Below are 19,187 nucleotides of genomic sequence, written 5' to 3'. Positions count from 1 at the left end.
TTGATAGGGGTGAGGGAAGCAATTGGGGGCAGGGCCAGCCAGCCAACCTCCGACAGCCCCTCCCCACTGCCAGCCCAGCCCAATGGGCCCCCCATCAGGGTGGGGTGGCCAGACTCCACCTGTGCAAAAATTTGTACACCGGGCCTCTAGTTCATAAATAATATAGACTTAAACCTTACATTAGTGGAAGATGTTCAACCTTCACAGACAAGGAAACTTGTGCTCTCAAATGTTATGAAAATCACCAAAATGACATAACCAGTAAGAGGTAATCACCTCTGCCCAACTTTCTCTTCACCTCTGCTCCAGTGGGTCTGAAACTTCAGTGCACATCGAAATCACCAGGAGGGCTTGTCAAAATACAGCTTTTTGTGGCCCCACCTCTATAACTGTGGATTCAGTAGGTCTGGGTGTGGCCTGAGAATCTGAATTTCTAGCAAGTTCTCTGGTGATGCTCTTACTGCTGTGAGGACCACCCCTGAGGTTCACTCTGTGATGCTTCCTTCTCAGTGACTGTGCACACGCGGTGATGCCATCGTTTCGCACAGTTTCTCACACATGAAGCATTAACTGGCCTGTATTTTGGTGTTTGTGTCCTCACCCCTTGCCTTAGTGATTTTTGTATTCTGGTAAAGTCCTCGGGGTCATAAGGACAAATTCTCCTGGGAGTCATTATTGCCGGTACTTTCTCCAGCCCGTTGCCCAAAGTGGCTTCCTGGTGGTCTAAAGGAGTTGCTGTCCCTCCCACTTCATAATTTAACTCTACAGAGTAAATAAGCCACAAAACAAAATCTGTTGTCACATCAGCCCATTCATCAGAGTTTGGAAAGCATTAAAGTAATTTATCGCAAAAGCATGTCACATGAATAAAAAGCTTTCTGTAAGCTCTTGGTTTCATGTTATACTTGATTTTTCTCCTTTCTCTGCGGCTATATGGCTGGGCTGGAAATAAATTTGCCTCTTGGGGCTTTTTACCTTACGGACAGCTTTTGATAGTTGAATTTTTCTACGAGCCTCAAGTTCGGTGAGGAAGATCACACGCCGCTATGGCCAGAGATTCTGTCCGCATTATGCTGAGTAGCACAATGTGCTCTTACTTTATGTGTGTCCAGTTCCGCAGACACGTGATCATGTGGTCAGCTTAGAAGGACTAATGTGACCATCTTAACAGTGTTCAAAACACATTCCAGTTTTTAACATCAAATCACCCTGTAGTTAGCATATGTCTGACTTCAAAGTAAGATTCTCCCTTCTAAAATTATTCCTTAATAATTACTACTACTAACTATTATTATTTAAGGGAATCTCCTTAAATATCTTGTATTATGATGAACTTCTAATTTACTGTATATTGAATTATATAGTAATTAAAGCAAATTTCCTCGTGTTAATGCAAGTGAGTGGATACTTGTGATTAGGAGTTGACTTATATTTGGATATAGATGGTACTTCCATTATTTTTCTTTCCAGAATATTTCATATCTAAGAAATGGGAATAAATTAGTAGTTAGGATTCTTTGATTACAAGGATCAGGAGCCACTCAAGCGTCACGGGCTGCAGCAGCAAGCAGGATGCCTTCCTGACTTCCCAGGGCAGGAAAGGCCACGCCTCTCACCGGGACCAGAACAGGAGCGGAACGCCATCAGGAACCCCGGCAGCATGCTCTCTGTTTCTTGTTTTCACTGTGCTGTTATGCTTGAATCTCCTCTCTCTGCACATCACCTTTTTCAAGTTTTCTTGCCTCTGGAAGAAGGATGACCCCTCCACAGTTCACGAGAATATATTCTCCATTCGACAGGCTCGCCCAGGTGTGCAGCTGTCTCCCAGTCCCATCCAAATTCTAACAGGCAGCATCTAATGGGCTCATTTTATCCCAAATATCTAAGGGTACAGAATGCAAACATGGTTGCCAGAAACCTGCTTCAGGAAAGTATGAAAGTTTTCTGATAAGTTGCTTGTTATGAGTTGAAAGATACAAATAACCTGCTTTCTGAACAATTTTTTAGAAACATAGTGACTTGTATTGGTGTCAAGTTCACCTTTAGCTACAGTGTATGTTAAAGCAGAGGAAGGAGTCACGTGTGTTTATTCTGCTGCCCTGCATCGCTGCTGCCACTCCTTTTGGTTCCACTTCACTTTTTTATTAGGTTATAACTCTTCCCAGTTTCCTAAGCCCTGGCAATACTATAAACTCATGCCTCCTCCCTGTGCCACAGTATCTGCCAAGCACATGGCATCTATGCTAAGCGTGTCACCTGAGAGTGACTGCTTTAGGGATACGCATGTAATCCCGTCCATCAGATTTCCTCTGAAAATTGATATATGACATCAAGGGGAGGGGTGATTTCCTTTGGATCATACGCCATAAGGCGTATTCATCATTCCTGCCCTTGCCACAGGAATATTGTTGCAAATAAAGCCAACAGCCCTAAGGAAGAAGCTCCCTAGGGTCCTGCCACACCTGAAGTGTACTTTCCAGTTATGAAAGCCTATCAAATTCCTTTGTTGTTGTTGTTGCAAGGCTTACAGTAATTTGGGTTGGGACTCCAGCATTTGCAGCTGAAAGAGTTTAATTAACACAGTCATATTATGTGTCTCAGAATTGACTATAAGATATTAATGAGAAATACAAGTCCACAATCCTTTATCCAAACCCTTTGGGAGTTCAGAATTGTTTGGACTTCAGAAAAGTAGAAAGATGTGTATCCCATACAGCATGTAACAAAAACCCAGAATTTAGATTCTTGGCAACACACCATAACAAAACATTTAATATTTTCTCAGCAAAATGAAAGAATATCCACACCATGCAAGAGAAATGAAACCTACTAATCGCCTATGTTAGCTCAGGTCCAGCTATATGTCTGCCTCCAATGTAGGTTTAAAAATAATTTTGTTTTCATGCCCTAACCGGTTTGGCTCAGTGGATAGAGCGTCAGCCTGCGGACTCAAGGGTCCCAGGTTCGATTCTGGTCAAGGGCATATACCTTGGTTGCGGGCACATCCCCAGAAGGGAGTGTGCAAGAGGCAGCTGATAGATGTTTCTCTCCCATCGATGTTTCTAACTCTCTATCCCTCTCCCTTCCTCTCTGTAAAAAAAAATCAATAAAATATATTTTAAAAAAATTTTGTTTTCAGAGTGCTGCATTTTGGAATTGTGGATGAGGGGTTATGGATGTACTAGTGGCCTGGTGCACAAAATTTGTGTGTGTGTGTGTGTGGGGGGGTGGGCGTCCCTCAGCCCAGCCTGCACCCTCTCCAATCAGAGACCCCTTAGGGATGTCTGATTGCAGGTTTAGGCACAATCCCACGGGGAGTCGGACATCCCTCTTACAATCTGAGACTGCTGGCTCCTAACTACTCACCTGCCTGCCTGCCTGATTGCCCCTAACCTCCTTCCGGCCTGATCTCACCCCCAACTGCCCTCTCCTGCCGATCTGGTTGCCCCCAACAGCCCTCCCCTGCCAGCCTGATTGCCACTAAACCCTTGTCGGCCCGATCTCGCCCCCAATTGCCCTCCCCTGATGGCCTGATCAGCCCTAACTGCCTCTGCCTCGGCCCCCACCACCATGGCTTTGTCCAGAAGGAAGTTGGATGTCAGAAGATGGCCGGTCGACCTGGTCTAATTAGCATAGTACCCTTTTATTAGTATAGATAGATTATATAGGATAGGATTGCTTAAATGGGGGAGAAAAGCCTTTTTGAGCAGGAGGAGTTGCTCTTGGCAGACAAAAACACATAATCCCTATATCTGGGCTGATAGCTAGCCATATGCACTATATTGCCAAACCAGTCATTAAAAAATTGAACCACTTTCTTACACCTTACACCAGCCGTGGGCAAACTACGGCCCGCGGGTCGGATCCGACCCATTCGGCTGTTCTATCCGGCCCGCGGAGCCGAAAGAGCGGAGGGTTCTCTTGCTCTCCCCTCCGCTCCTTCACCAGCAGCAGTGTTAACATGTATTAGTTCACACAAACACTCCATCCATGCTTTTGTTCCGGCCCTCCGGTCCAGTTTAAGAACCCATTGTGGCCCTCGAGTCAAAAAGTTTGCCCACCCCTGCCTTACACCAAACAGCTGCTGCCCTTAAAACCCCTCCTCAGCCCCCACCTTAGGCTCTGCCTTCACAGTTCACCCAGATTAGGTTCTGATTGGTTGGTTTCTATGCCAGTCAGCGTCAAAAGCTCCACCTCCTAGGCAGCCATCTTGTGAGGGTGTGGAGGTTAATTTGCATAGTACCTCTTTATTATATAGGATTGGTCAGTTTAAAGTTTCAACCAGCCGTAATCACTGCTGATCCCTGACTGTGCCTCTGTTGAGCTACATCTGGGAGCTGTGCTGAATGGAACCTACTAACCTCTTGCTGATACCAGTTAAAGTCCTATGAATTCAGTCATAATGGAGCCACAGAAAAGCCCAACAGAGTCAGATATCTTGTATTGGAATCTCTAGCTCAGCTACACACTTGCTCTGCGACCTGGGATCCTGTTGTACAGATGAATGAAGTAGCATATGCCAAGCCCCCTGTATGCACCAAAGACATATTTGATCCATTATTCTCATTCCCCATCCCTTCAGTGACTGAGACAGTTGGTTTTCCACCGTCTCTGCTCAAGTGTGACTGTTCTCTGCATCCCACCCAGCAGGACTCTGAAATCACGTGGCTCATGCAGGGGACCACCCCTGGGTGGAAATGGTATGCTAGGTTCACCCCAAAGAAGCAATGGGAGAATATGGTGGAGCCAGCTCCTGGATCCAACCTACCATTTGCCAGGGGTCAAAATAATCATGGTAGGCTGAATAATGCCCGCCCCCCCTCCCAGGATGTCCATGTCCTAATCCCTGGCACCTGTGAATATGTTGCTTTTCTTGTAAAAGAGGTTTTGCAGATGGATTAAGTTAAGGGTCTTGAGATGGTGAGATTATTCTGTATAATCCTGAGGGCCCTGCCTTACACCTGTGAGAGGCAGCCAGGAGGGTCAGAGGTTGGAGTGATCGCTTAGAAGATCAGGGAAGAGACAACGGGCCAAGAAATGCCAGCAGCTTCCAGAAGCAGAAGCATGCAGGAGCGACCCTCTTCCAGAGCTCGCAGAGGAGCCCGCCCTCTCACCTTGACGGGAAGCCTAGGGAAGCTGATTGCAAACCTAGGCGTACGGTGATAAAGCTGTTGCTTTAAGCCACCAAGTTTGTGGTGATTTTTTTATAGCAGCAGGAGGAAAATAATACCATCCGCAAGGGCGATCTTTAAAAGAAACAGGAAAGAACACGTTGCCTGGGTACAATAGGAGGGGCAATGTTCACAGCAGCATTCTTCCTAAGAGCCAAAAGGCAGAAACAACCCCAGTGCTCATCAAGAGAGACATGGATATGCAATGTGGTGTATCTATAGCACAGGAGGTTACTTGGACACAAAAAGGAATAAAATCCCGATATGCCTCACAACATAGATGAACCTTGGACACACACTAAGTGACACAAGCCAGACATGATTCCTCTTTTACGGGGTATTTAGAATAGGCACATTCAGAGACAGGAAGTAGAATAGAGGTTGCCGCGGTGGCAGCAGGAAGTTATTGCTTAATGGGAACTGAGCTACTGTTTGGGATGATGAAAAGTTCTGGAAATGGATGCACTACATTGTGAATTACTTAATCCATTGAATCGTACATTTAAAAATGGTTAAAATTGCAAATTTTGAGTTACTTATACTTTATCACAATCAAAACAATAAGTAAAGGGCGAGGAGTCTACAGACCTTCTTTGGTAGCACACGGAGCGGTGCCATGGAGAGAGCTGTTTGCATGAGTCCGTGTAGGCATGTATGTGCATGTGTCTCCTTTCCCTCTGAAATCTCTGAGTTGCTTTCTAACTGTCTGATCCCTGCAAAGCAACAACCACACAAGGACTGGAAAAATAGAGCCATCAGAATACATGTGACTCTAAATGCTGAGATCGTCACCAGAGGAAATTAGCTCTTCCCCGTGGAAATGGAGGGTATCAGATCGGTTTGGCCTTTGCCAAATATTACTCTTTTGCAGCCGAAGTTAAAATTTTTGCACAATTACCTGCATTCGTTTACTTTGTTTTTCTTTAAATCACTCATTTCTGTGGGCAGATGCTATGTCTCCCATCTAGAAGTCTGAGCACTTCTCCCCACTGCATCTTGGTGAGGCGGGAGAGTAAGAAGCCAGGAAAATTCCTTGGCCAGTGGAATAGGGAAACTGAGACAAAATAATTAAAAAAGGACAAATGACTTGAGCAATTTGCAGCCAGGTAATGAATCACAAGGTTTTATCTTCCCTAACCAAGGGCACTTAGGAGCAGATGGTCGACACATTCCAGACCAGCCCGGCGCAGACTGGCCTCGACTGGTCCCTCTTGGAGGGTGTTCTATGAAAAGAAAACTAACCAGAAAATAACCACTGACCCCACCACATGCACATTCTGGTGAACCAGCATATCGAAGAACACACCTGAAAAGCGAATGACTATTCGTTCAGGCCCTCCCTGAGACTCCCCTAGGATTCCCAGCAGCTAAAGAAAAATAAAAAGCCTCAAGACACAGGACCAGCACTTGTGCTCTCACGAGAGCATGCCATGCCCTGTGCCTCTGCCCTTTTTCTCCTCAGCGCTAAAGGTCCCACAAGACTTGCAACCAGGGGAGCAACGGGCAGCCACAGCTCATGCCAGGCTGACCCCTGAACCTGTCACCAAGGCCTCATTCTCTCTGACTTTGCAGTGAGCTAACAGCAGCCCTGCCCACGCTCACTTGTCACTGTGACCCTCACTTCCCAGTGACTTCGCACAGCCCAGTGTTGCCCACTTCTTTCCTATAATGTGTCTCCTGTTGCCACTTCTACCCTAGGCCTTTCCTGTGTTTCACTGTCCCAGCTGTCATAAACGTCCTCTCAAACCCACCTGGACTCACCTGTGAAATCCTTCCTGCATGAAGTCAATAACCCACACACCGCAGGCCGGCCTGAGGCAGCCCCGCTCCGGGCCCAGACCCCCTGCAGTAACATTGGTATCAGAGTCAGCAAGGAAGACACAACACAGGTAAGCACTGGATGGAACAATGAGAAGAGGCAGAGCAAGAACAGTTACAGTCACCGGCATTGGTTCCCCAGGGCCAGCAAGACCCTCCAAGCAACCAACACAGGGCCCCTGGCCTGCATGCCAACCATCTTCTGTCACTGGACATAGGAGCCCGGCCCTCCTGGCAGGAGACAGGCAGCATGGATGCACAGTTAGGCAGAACAAAGGACCCACACTGAGTCCACAGCAGGTAAGGATGTTCCCACCCAGGCTGTAAATCCAGCACGGGCAGAGAGGACTCTAGACTTCTTGGTTAGGGCAACTTCCAGGCCCTCGGCCCTTCCTGCTGGGTGGGTGGGTGCAGAGACTGCCCCCCTGGGACTGCCTTCCTCAGCAATTGTATTAAAGTGGAGCTTTAAAAGGTAACCTTTCTAGCATTATCTACATATATAAAAGCCTAAGCAACCGGCCGACTGGCCGACTGTTCAACCAGCTGACTGGTAGCTATGATGCACACTGACCATCAAGGGGCAGATGCTCAACACAGGAGCTGCCGAGCTGTGGTGATTTGGCAGCTGTGGCTCTCAGGTGACCCACCTGGAACCAGAGAGGAGGGAGCCCGATTCTGGGGTGTGTCACCTGAGAACCACCCTCTCGAAATCCAGGACCCCTCAGGGGATGTCAGAGAGCTGGTTTCGGCCCAATCCCCACAGGCTAGGTCAAGGGACCACACCGGTGCACCGGGCCTCTAGTCCTATATAATAAAAGCCCAGGGACCAAACAGCAGAACGACCAGAATGACCACAGCCCCTCGCACTGGCTGGAGCCCACCAGTGCACGAATTCCTGCACCAGGCCTCTAGTTGTAATATAAAATTGGTATCAACTGCCATAAATAGAAGGGATCTTAAAAGTAAATATGATAAAAAAAATAAATATGGCACTACATTCTTCTTTTTAATTTATTTTTTATTTCAAGAAAAACAATTTTAAATATAATAATGTTACATGCAATAAACATTAATATTTTAAGAAAAACTACCTTAAATATACTATTACATGCAATGAACATTAATATCTCAAGAAAAATGATTTTAAATATGTTACATGGATCAAACACCAATTATTCAAGAAAGATGATCTTAAATATAATATTGCATGCAATAAATATTAATATTTTGAGAAAAACGGATTTTAAGTATAATAATAGTACCAAGTGGCACTACATTCTTATCATTGCCTGTCAGAAGGCGAAGGCTTAGGTTTCCTCTCAAATAGCAAGCTGAGTCATTGTAGCACTAAACAAAGATGTTCTTTTTGACTCGAGAAGATTTGGGTCAGATACCTGGCAGGGCCATCGTTTTCATGTTGAGACTCAAGTTTATTGAGCCCAGGCCCGCCACAAGGCTTCACTCCCAGGTGGGAACTGCATCCTGCTTGCTGGGAAGCATGGGTGTTGCTCAGCCCTCTCACCTTAACCCCTAGAGTGCCGGGGAGCGCGATCCCGCTCCTCCTGTCTTTCGCCAAAAGTGCCGGGAGCGCTATCAAAGCTTAGAAATGGTGTCCAGTTCTAAATCTGCTTTTATTAGTGATGATGATATTGCTAAATATGTCAATGTAGTAAAGGTTTCCTTAAGTTTTTGAATATGTATCTTCATTTACTTGGGATTCATAATTTTTTTCCTAAACTGTTGTAAAATCAGAAAAAATGCCTTGGCAATTTTAGCATAGTTCCTAGGATATTGGTTGGCACTCAAAGGGTTAACAGGGGCAACAGGTGAGGGACAAGGCATGGCATTAGCGTAACAGTGCCTCCCACTGGCCCTTCCTCCCACCCCAGCGGTCCTGCAGCAAAGCACCATCTTCAGCAGTGGCTCAGACACAGGACACTTCTGGCCGGAGCTCCAACTACGTGAGGGACATGGTCAGACCAACCTGAGTTCCCAGCATCAGCAGCCAGTCTCTCTCTAGTTGATGGTCACAGCCTTCATCTTCCATGTTCTAGCTTTAACTAGAAGTGAATGCAGAATCCTCCTTTTCTTTCCAATAATAGGGCTTTTTATTGGGTTTCCCATTCAGTAATAATTTTTCTGTTTTAATCCTCTGTTAGAGGGGAAAAATCAAAAATAACCACTGAGTTTCTATGCAGAAACATACCTGATAAAATTTTAATCTATGGTATAGAAGGTATTACTTTTTGATAAATATAAACATGTATTATACCTAACTACATTGTGTTTTTACTTTATTTGGTTTATTTTTTATCCTTTTCTTAAAAATGGGCATCTATTAATAAGTCTGGTTTAAGATTATAGCAAGTAAACCTTTTATAAGTGGAATCTTTCTAAAATAGCAATGAGTGGAAAAGCATGGTGGGCAGATAAACAAAAGCCATCTTTCTCCTAAGCAGAGAAACTTGTCTTTCTTTCCATTCAGCTGCTTACTTCTGTGTAGTGACAGACTGAAGAAGATCATGTTGCAAAATTTGGCATCTACAGAGTTTATATTTTTCAGAATATTTAATGAAAGGCCACCAAATGTTAAAATAATTATCCGTTTCCTGTATGAGTGCAAGTTTTTCCGTTGCTAAAATTTTAATTAAAAATTAATTAAATGGGTTCTTCTAATTAACAAGCCACTGTAGACATTGCCCTCCTGAACAATCGCCTTAATCACCCTCAGCAGGCCCAGGTGGCCGCAGGAAGACCTTTCTCCCCGTTGCTTCCATTAACACGCACGTCAGTGCTTTAGCTTCCACACCCATACATTCAACCCATTTGATTCTTTTACACTGGAATCATCAGGAGAGGAAGAGCCCCAAGAGTAAAAGAAAGTATGAACGAAACTAACAATTTTTAAAATGTCACTAATTTGCTCACCAGCCACTCAATATGCTTCTATCCTAGACGAACATTAGATGAGAAACATGAATCTGTTGTTCCATTTGTGGGTGTTTTTTTTTTTTAAATAGGATATTCACTTCCCCACAGTGAGTGTGACTTAGTGTTTTATTACTTATACTAGTGGCCCGGTGCATGAAATTTGTGCACATTAAAGGGGAATTAATTAGAGGAAATATTTTAATATTGCAGGTATCCGGCTCCCTCCTCCCTCCTGTCATAGTCTGGGCTGGTGCCCGCGGGGACACAGCACCAAGTCCCACCAGTGCCACAAGACCCAGAGTCAAGTCCCCCCTCACCCGTACGCGCCTCGCCTCGAATGCAGCCCCACCCACCTGCACGCACCTCGAAATCGCCGGCACCCGTGGGAACTCAGTGTCAAGGCCCCGCCAGCGCCCTCAGGGACTCAGCATCAAGTTCCCGCTCACTCACATGTTCCTTGCGAGGCAGCCTCCTGGTGACCAGTCATTATGGTGTGAGGGCGTGACCATGGCCTTTTTATAATAGAGGATTTTTCACAATATGTCACATACACTGACTTCAGGTTCTATTTCTTATGTAAAGTGAAGCTCTGTGTGAAGTCAGAGCCTGTGCAGATCGATAGGGACATATTTGTGGGTTAGAAGCTCTCCTTTGTTCCCACAGCATAATCTTGGGTGTTTTCTTCCATCTCAGTTCTCTGCTCAGCTCTGCAGGGCATGTCCATGGGCCAGACGCTCTCCAGTTCTCTGTCCCAGCCCGACCTGCCCCCAGTGGCAGCTGGCCTCTCTCCTGTTGGCAGGGCTTTCAGGAGTCCCCATGGAAGCGCCTGGTCTTCTCATGAAGCAGATATTACAGCACGCACCTATTAAACACAAAGGTAAGGTTAGATCGTCCTCCAGCACCGGGACCAGCACCACCAAGTCCCCGGCTCTTTCAGGCCCATGGGGAGGTTGTGGGGGCGAGTGGGGTCTCGGACACCTTCGCAGGCCCCAGGGCTCCGGAGTGGGCGTGGCAATGGCCACTCCAGCCCCTGGCAGGTCAACCCTCCCTGTCCACTGGCCCACCAATGGGTTTACCTGATATAATCTGGGGAAATCAGTTGGCAGGTTAGGAACATTCGTGTGTTCAGTCCATGCTGGGTGTTTTAAACAAAAACCAGCTTTTTAATCATTGTGATGTTATGGCTTTGTTGTTTTAGTTTGCTTCTGTAAAGCATTGTAGAATGTATTTAAAGTTGTGGGTTCTTTTTTAAGTCTGTGTTCAGCTAAAATAAAAGAAAAAATAATGTGAATTTAATAGCATTGAGATTCTTAAAAGTATAGTTACTGTAAGTGCTTCTCATCTGTGAAGGAGAAGAATGTGTTTAACCTTGTGGACGATACATTTGTAAAATATAATTAATATTAAGTAGAAAATTTAAAAAATAACTAGAAATCCATTTTTTAAATTATGACATTTAACAGTCATTGTCTTATTGCTGCAACTTCTCTAATTGCTTAGTTTCAATTTATATATTTATTTTCTTGTGGGCTTGTCATGGGTTACACTTTGAGTAGCACTGTAATTGAAAGTTTTTATTGTATTTTAAAAACCTGTCATTATTTAGTCACCATAGGCATAGTTTCCTTTTATATCACTTAAAATGCTTTATTAGAAAAATTATGTAATCTCATTTCATGCCCTGATGTTAATGGGTATGAGTGTGTGTGTGTGTGTGTGTGTGTGATGCTATCAAAATGTTATTAGGTCCTTGATTTCTTTAAAGTATAGGAATATATGAGCCCAATGTTCCCAATGTGCTTTTGGCATTATTTATGAAAAACAGTCTTTAATTACCAAGCTTAACACATTATCCTTGGTGGAGACTCAAATCTCTTTTCCAACTTTAAACTGAGCAAAAGCTTTCATCTGGCAAGGTACTGAAGCCCACTATGAACATTTTGTGCATAGAATTATCACGAAGAGCTATTTGGCAGCTTCTCCATCTCAGTGAAAAGGACTCTGTATTTTTACTTCACACAAATAACTCTCACCACCATATAAATTATTTTCTCAATTATCTTTCAACCTTTTAGCAATAAGGTTTCCTGAATAAGAACTGGAAATATCTACATCACATTTCATGTCACATTTCTTGATCCAAATTATTTTAATTAGTTACTCAGCCCAAATCTATTTCAAGCACAACAATTTCCTGTCTATCTGGAAGAGTGGTGGGAAATTGTTACCTCATCGAACCCAATCATGGACCATAACCCATATTAATCTGGGAGACAGCCAATGCTTTTCTCTGGAGTGGTGTTACTTCTCATTTAACCTGCGAGATATTTTGTGTTGGAAGAAGTTCTGTAATTGAGAGAGAGATTTCCAACACACATATTCCAGTGGATCCCAAGTCAAGTGTAAGGCACGGGCATCTCTTACATTTTTAAAGCACAGATGTTTATGGTCTTGGTAGGGAGCCAAGGGAAGTGCTGGATCAGCACACTCAGTTCCAAAGGAGCATCTATTTGTCCTCTGAATTTCGGAGAACAGCGGGCTGCCACCAGCTTACAGTGCGGCTCAGATTGTTATTGTCAAATCAATTGCACTCTTGAATCAGTCGCTCTTCTCACTTTCTTGGTGGCAGGCATTCTCTCCGATGCATCTGAAAACAACGTCCAGCTCCCGGTGAGCACCTGGCCCCGCAGGTACCACTCAGACCGCCGGTGGCAGGGGACAGGCTGTTGCCTCTGGCCTGGGGAGTTGGTGCAGAAGCTCCTGTGGACCAGTCCCGCCGCTGGCCTTTCCTGGAGAGAGATGCTCTTCCTTTGTGGTCTCAGAAATAGCTGCGCGGGGCTATTTCTAATGCGCTGCGTGTGCGCTTGAATGAAAGGCTTGAAACACCATTATCTAAAAATCTAATGAAACATTTGGCTCTATCTGAAAGAAGCACATGTTAATTGCTTATCAAACTATCAATTTTCATTTCACAAAATGACTGATACTTCTGTGAGTCTGTGAGGAGAAAGCATTACATTTTATTTCAAGTGCAAATTTTTTCCCACCAGTAAATAGGCAGGGTAGATATAAACAGAACCCACTGTCATTAACTCAGCTAATTTTCTCAGGTAAAGTGTCATATTGTTTATCTGCAAAACACTTCCATTTTGGCAATAAATGACCTCCTTCGTTTGCAAAATCAGCTCTTTGTTTTCGTGAAAAACAAAGACTTATTGATGGTCTGTTTTAAAAAACAAAATTCCGCTAACTGTGATTTCACAATAGCTAGTACTACTGATGTGTCTTAAGTGGCCCCCTTTAAAAATGTGCCTTGGGTTAACCCAGCCAACTTCACATTTCTAGGAGTCCATGATCCATTTTCCCCAGAGGTAACATTGGGAAGGGGTTGAAAGTTCAAGAAAAACACACTAACTATTTTAGTGTGTTTAGCAGAAACTCAAGGGGAGAGAGATCAAGGAGCCTGAGGTGAAACCAGAGGAAAGCGCTGCAATTGCTACACTCTGCCCTCCCCGCACCCCCCCACACCCTCCCGCCAGTGAAGCCCACAGGGACATCTGTGTCCAGGGAAGATTTCCCCACGTCCGGTGGGAGTGGCTAGCTCCATCTTCAACTCTGAGGAAGTCAGAGCTGAGAGGCAGCCAAGCAAACATCCTGGCCACAGGAAGGCAGGTAGCCACAGGTTTACCTGCTGAAATAATTCCGTCCTCTGACAGTTCTCTCCCAGCAATAAAAATGCAACAGAGATTTCTGCCTGGAGGCGGTGCCTTCCTGTGCTGCTTTGTTGTGCTGGGTTTTCTGGCTGTTTCCAGGGCTCTACTTGGACAGCGGGCTGCTTTCCACCCTGTCCTCCTGCTCCGTCCTCTGCAGGAGCCCCTGCGGCCGGTCTATGCATCCTCATTCGCAGGCCTTGCTCCCCTCTGCTAGCGGCACCTGCGGGAGCCACCACCACAGCCCCGCATCCCAGACGCCCTGCTGCTCCGTCCCTTCTCCCCATCTGCTCCGGGCAGGACCAGCTCCTCGCCACCCCACCGTTCCTTCAGGTGGCCTGGGGGTGAGGGTGAGCAGGCTGTCACTCACACTCAGCCAGCCTGAAATGGAAGTGTGATAAATGGAACCGTACGAGGCTCAATTTCGTCTGGAAATTTCAAACTTATGATGTTCAAATAGGTTCATCAATTCCCGCACCACGCCTCTCTGCTCTCCTAATACCCAACTGCAGGTTCCAACTGAGCAGGCCCCTCTACCTGCTTCCACAGCCCAAGACATCAGGCGTTGGCATGCGTCTCGGGCCTTTGCTTTGGCATGTTTTCAATCTCGTGCCCAGTTTGGGACGCAGCCACTGCATACATATTTGCCCATTCCTTTCCGAGGAAGAATGTCAACCATGGACAACACGGCTCGTCTTCAAAGGCATTGCGCCCAGGGCTGCCTTTGTTCCTCGGTTTCTAACAGCTGAAACGGGCTTTGCTACTGGCACATATGTCTCTACATGTCCTGTCCTGGGGAAATTGTCAAGTGGAGAATCTTCTAAATGTGCGCCTGCTCTCTCACTCGACTCCTCCCTCACTCCTGCCCTTGGTCTTCAGGAAGCAGGCCTCAGAGTAACAGGAGACGTGTGTTCCAGAGCTCAGCTGAACCTTATCAGAGGTGCCTTCTTCAGGCAGCAAAGGCCAGTGACCTGGGTTGTTTTTGCAAAATTTGAGATGTGGTACAGTTAAATGTAAAAGGTTAAAGAGAAATTTAAATAAGTACTTTTCTTTAATGTTTTTCATTAATATGTAGTTACATAAGCAATACAAGAAATTAATTTTGTACATCCCTAATGATTTTTTCCAATTCAGGTCCGTTTCCACACATAGTTACTGTTTTTTCATGCTGAATCTAGTTACTACATTTAGATCATATAAGTCTGCAGAAACATGTACGTTTTGTGTTTTTAAAACAAATAGAATCGTTTTGTATGCTCTGCTTTACCACTTTTTCCACTCAAAATACATCTTGGAGATCTTTCCATATCATAAGATACAGTTATAATTCTCTTTTAAACTACTCTATATTTTCAAGTTTTAAAAGTAGTTCCCTAGTAAAGAACATTTAAATAGTCCATAATTTTTACGGTTTTTTTTTCTTTTTTGCTATTAAAAATACTATTTCAGTGAATATTTCTGAATATGTACCATAATGCACATCAGTGATTTCTTTTTCCTCTAGGGTAGATACCAAAAGATGGAATTATTGGGCCAAAGGGAGTGCCCATTTTTAATTTTCATAAATATTGGCAACTAGCCCTCTTCTTGTCTTGTGGATCAGGTTTTGATCATCATCTCTAGTCCCTCCAAATCAAAAGTGCTAGCAGCCTTAAACCAGAAACAAATAAGAGTTTTATAGATATAACACTTTCTTCTGACTGTATGCAAGAATATACTGCACATACATGTCTGCCTATCCTACACTATGTCCCAGTGCTCACAGCACTGGTGGAACATGTTTTCTTAATGGGAATACTATATTTAGAATAAAAGAGAAACAAATACAAAAGAAAGGACTGAGAATATATTCCTCTCCTAAGTTGTGGACACAAGAGAAATCTCCAAGTGCACAGAAATATCTTTCATATGAGAAAGCCTTTGTTTCAGAACTGCCCTCACTAACTTGGGAAGGAAAGCTGACTCTCAGTACGCTCTATTAACCACATTAGCTTACAGGACAGCCCTGCTGCGTTGGCGTGCCCACCCAGACGTTGTGAAAGTGAGCTGATTTAAAAATCTCAAGAAAACAACTTACAGTGAAAAATTCAGCTGAGTTAAATGTGTATAAATTTCAAAACTTAATTTTTCCTAATTATTGACCACATTCAACATTTTGCTTTGTGTGCCATCAGTCTTAGAGTTTTTAACCCAGTCCTTCAATAGGCCCGTTCATGGGTGTTTTTTAAAGTGCATTCTTTATACAGTAGTTGCACAACTGTTACCATTTCCTAAGCACGCCCATGGGTTTGGGCGATGCTTTGCCCTGCACCCACAGACTGCCCACAGGCATAGAACACCCACGTCTCCAGAAGTCCTGTCATACCCCAAACGGGCCAGCCTAGTTCCCAAACCCCATTTGTCTAGGATAATCTATTTTTCACATTCCATTTTAACATCTTCTGGAAGCGCTTTTGCAAGCAATACACTTTGAGAAACCTATGTAAGTACATACTGCCAGGAGAGTGAGAAATGTGAAACAAATGAGCCTGGGAGGGCAAGAAAGCAAGCTCCACTAAACTAAGCAGGAGAGATTCTAGATCCTGTACAAGGAAGCTGATGACAAAGGCATAACACAGATGCCAGAAAGCCCCAGAGAGGTGATACAACTGATTCTACAAATATTTGCTGAGTGCCTATTTATCCCAGGCCTGTTCTAGGTGCTGGGATAAAGCAGTTATTAAAACAAAAACATCCCCAAACCTGTTAAAACATTTCAAAATGTATTTACTAAGAAGATCAAGTTCTCAAAGTCAATAAATGGACACATGAAATTAAACATTTCTATATAGCAAAGGAGATCATGAAAAAATGTTTTTAAGACATACTCTGGGAGAATATAAACAACTTCTACATATCAATAAGAAAGTAACAAGTAGCCCAATAGAAAAATGGTCAAGAGGTATTCATGGAGAAAGAAACCAAAATAGACAATAAATATGTATGATTCTTAACCTCATAAATTATAAATTAAATGCAAAATCACAAATAGATATTATTTCACAGCTAAAATGACAAAAATGAGAGGGTAGCAATACCACATGTTAGCAAGAATCTCAGGGAGTTCAGAAGCAGTGCTGTTGGGGTGAGTTTGGTATCACCACTTCGGAGGTCATTTGGGCCAGCACTCCCCAAAAATCAAAATGTGAGCCACAAATGCAGGTCACACTTTCCCGCCACATGGAAGAAGATAAAAAGAAATGGATATGGTTAATTTTATTACATTTTATTTAATCTAGTATATTGAAAATATCATCCCAACATGTAATTGAGCTAAAGATTTATTGAGACAGTTTACATTCTTTATTTCATACTGTGTCTGAAACATGACATGTACTTTACACTCACAGGACATCTCAGCTCAAACTGCAGCCTTTGCAGGGCTGACATGTGCAAGTGGCCAGCAGTGTGGGCCAGCGTCTCCCAAAGGTGATACTGGACCAAGAAAAGCGTTATAGATTAGCATTCGAAGTTTGAAGAATATTCGCTGTAACCTTGTTACAAAAGCTTTTAATGAAAACAATATGAATGTCCGTCAACTATAGAATGGGTTTATGAATCTTGGTATAGTCATATCATCCTACATAATAAAGAGCTAATATGCAAATTGTTGTCAGCCCTCACTCCCTCGCAACTGGCTGGGGGACCTGAGGCTGCACCCTGTGGGGCTTGACGGGGGTGGGGCCAGCTGGGACGGAGTCTCACGCGATTTCGAGGTGTACGCGGGTGGGCAGGGACTTGACTCTGGGTCCCTTGGTGCGCCCCAGATTCTGACAAGAGGGAGATTTTCATATACATGCTACTAATTTTCTTTCATCTCTTGACACTTTTATTATAGAGAAAGAGCAAATAGCAATATTAAAATATTTCCTCTAATTAATTCCCTTTTAATGTGCATGAATTTCATGCACCAGGCAACTAGTACAATATAATAGAGCATGAAAATAAATGAGCTATGGCCATACTTAACATTAAAGTGTATTGTGTGATAAAAACAAATTGCGGGAGAATACATAAAGTATGATAATCACTGATGCAAAGTTCAAAAACCTCTAAAATGGTATTGTTTATCCCTTACCTATTCAAACATATATACAACAATCAACACCAATTTGGAGTGAGAGTGTTTATCAAGGAGGGAGGAAGAAGTGATCTAGGGAACAGACACTGAGGATTTCAACTGATTGATGACGTCTCATCGCCTGACCCAGGTGGCACATGTCCTTGTGTTTGTCCTGTTACTCTACATACTTATTGTATATTTAAAATATAGTTGACCATTGAACAACAAGGTGTTAGGGGTGCCAGCCCCCATGCACAGTCAAAAATCCTCATATAACTTTGACTACCCCAAAACTTAACTATGAATAGTTGTTTTAACTGTTGACTGGAAGACTTACTGATAACATAAACAGTCTATGTATTATATACTGTATTCTTGCAATAAAGTAAGCTACTGTCCCAAGTAGATCCTGGGAAAGGACCTGGGGTGTTTATCTAAGGCATCCCTTGAGATAAACTTTAACTGTGCTGGTGTGGGACATTCAAGTAGTAGCTAGCGAAGAGGCTACTCTACACAAGCAGGACCAAGGGGCAGGCTTAGGACCAAAAAAGACCAGAAGCTTTGATTTAACTTTTAAGCGTCCGCAAAATAATTCAATTAACTGCCAGAGGGATTACACCATATGAAACATATGCAGTTGCAAATCACACCGCACTTTATTACTCACACAATTCCTGCTGCTGAGGGTACAGGCTTAACTGGGATCCCGGTGGTGCTGTCCTCTGGGGTCTGGCAGCTGGGCTGGGCTGGTCCGGACGCAGGGGGCCGGCATTCCTCACCCCAGAGCTCGGCCGTCTCAATCGGGAGGTACTGGCCATTCTTCTGTCATCTGGCAGAGAGAGGAGTGTGGAACGGTGTCACTTGCCAGACTGACAAGAGGACGTGCCTTTGTGGCTGTCTCGACAGGTGAGCACTGGGCTGGTTTGAATCCCACTTTTAAAGCCTGTACCCATTTGCAGCCGCCCAGGTGGCTATCAATGAATTACATCAATGCACACGTTTATCTCAAACAGGGCGAGGGACTACATGTGGTTATCGAGGGAGAGTACATCACTCACTCAAGTGGTTACTTTGACAAGTCACTCTGAGTTTTTTACTGAAGTTCAAATCCTTATCTATGAGGTGCACATGCTTCAGGGCAGTGGGGACTGTGTTCTTAATGTCACGCTTTAAGTTTCAGAGAAAGTTAATTTAAACATTTTAAAACCTTAATATTTTTTAGGCATTTTTAAACATTTCTATATATTACTACAATAGCTAGGCAAAGGAAAGTGCTAGTAAGAAAATCATAAGGAAGGGAACATACTATATTTATTGAAAAACTCCACCTGTAAGTGGACCCGCACAGTTCAAGCCCGTGTTGTTCAAGGTCAAAGAGCATTTACTGAAAGTCAGGAGTGCACAGTGCATTCCAAAGTGTCCAACTTTCTAGTCGATACAAATAAGTCTTGTCTC

General features: G+C 44.0%; 1 long non-coding RNA gene across 7 annotated transcripts; it reads right to left on the bottom strand.

The window, feature by feature from the left end:
- Nucleotides 1–1,390: 1,390 nt before the first annotated feature.
- LOC118667894 lies at nt 1,391–18,769 on the bottom strand. Of its 7 annotated transcripts, none has more exons than XR_004971442.1 (7): nt 18,400–18,765; nt 16,708–16,837; nt 12,345–12,567; nt 10,997–11,184; nt 10,284–10,782; nt 8,974–9,141; nt 1,391–1,482 (listed from the first exon to the last, which is right to left on the bottom strand). It is a non-coding gene; the product is annotated as an uncharacterized LOC118667894 (long non-coding RNA). The 7 variants fall into 7 exon arrangements; XR_004971441.1 differs by lacking the exon at nt 1,391–1,482 and adding an exon at nt 6,944–7,067; XR_004971445.1 differs by lacking the exon at nt 1,391–1,482 and adding an exon at nt 12,149–12,237 and having other exon boundaries at nt 8,709–9,141; nt 18,400–18,769.
- Between the last annotated feature and the right edge of the window lie 418 nt (nt 18,770–19,187).

The sequence above is a fragment of the Myotis myotis genome, unplaced genomic scaffold (genome assembly GCF_014108235.1).
Source record: "Myotis myotis isolate mMyoMyo1 unplaced genomic scaffold, mMyoMyo1.p scaffold_m19_p_13, whole genome shotgun sequence".
In the NCBI taxonomy this organism is placed as follows: domain Eukaryota; kingdom Metazoa; phylum Chordata; class Mammalia; order Chiroptera; family Vespertilionidae; genus Myotis; species Myotis myotis.
This window is presented reverse-complemented; position numbering and strand designations above follow the sequence as displayed.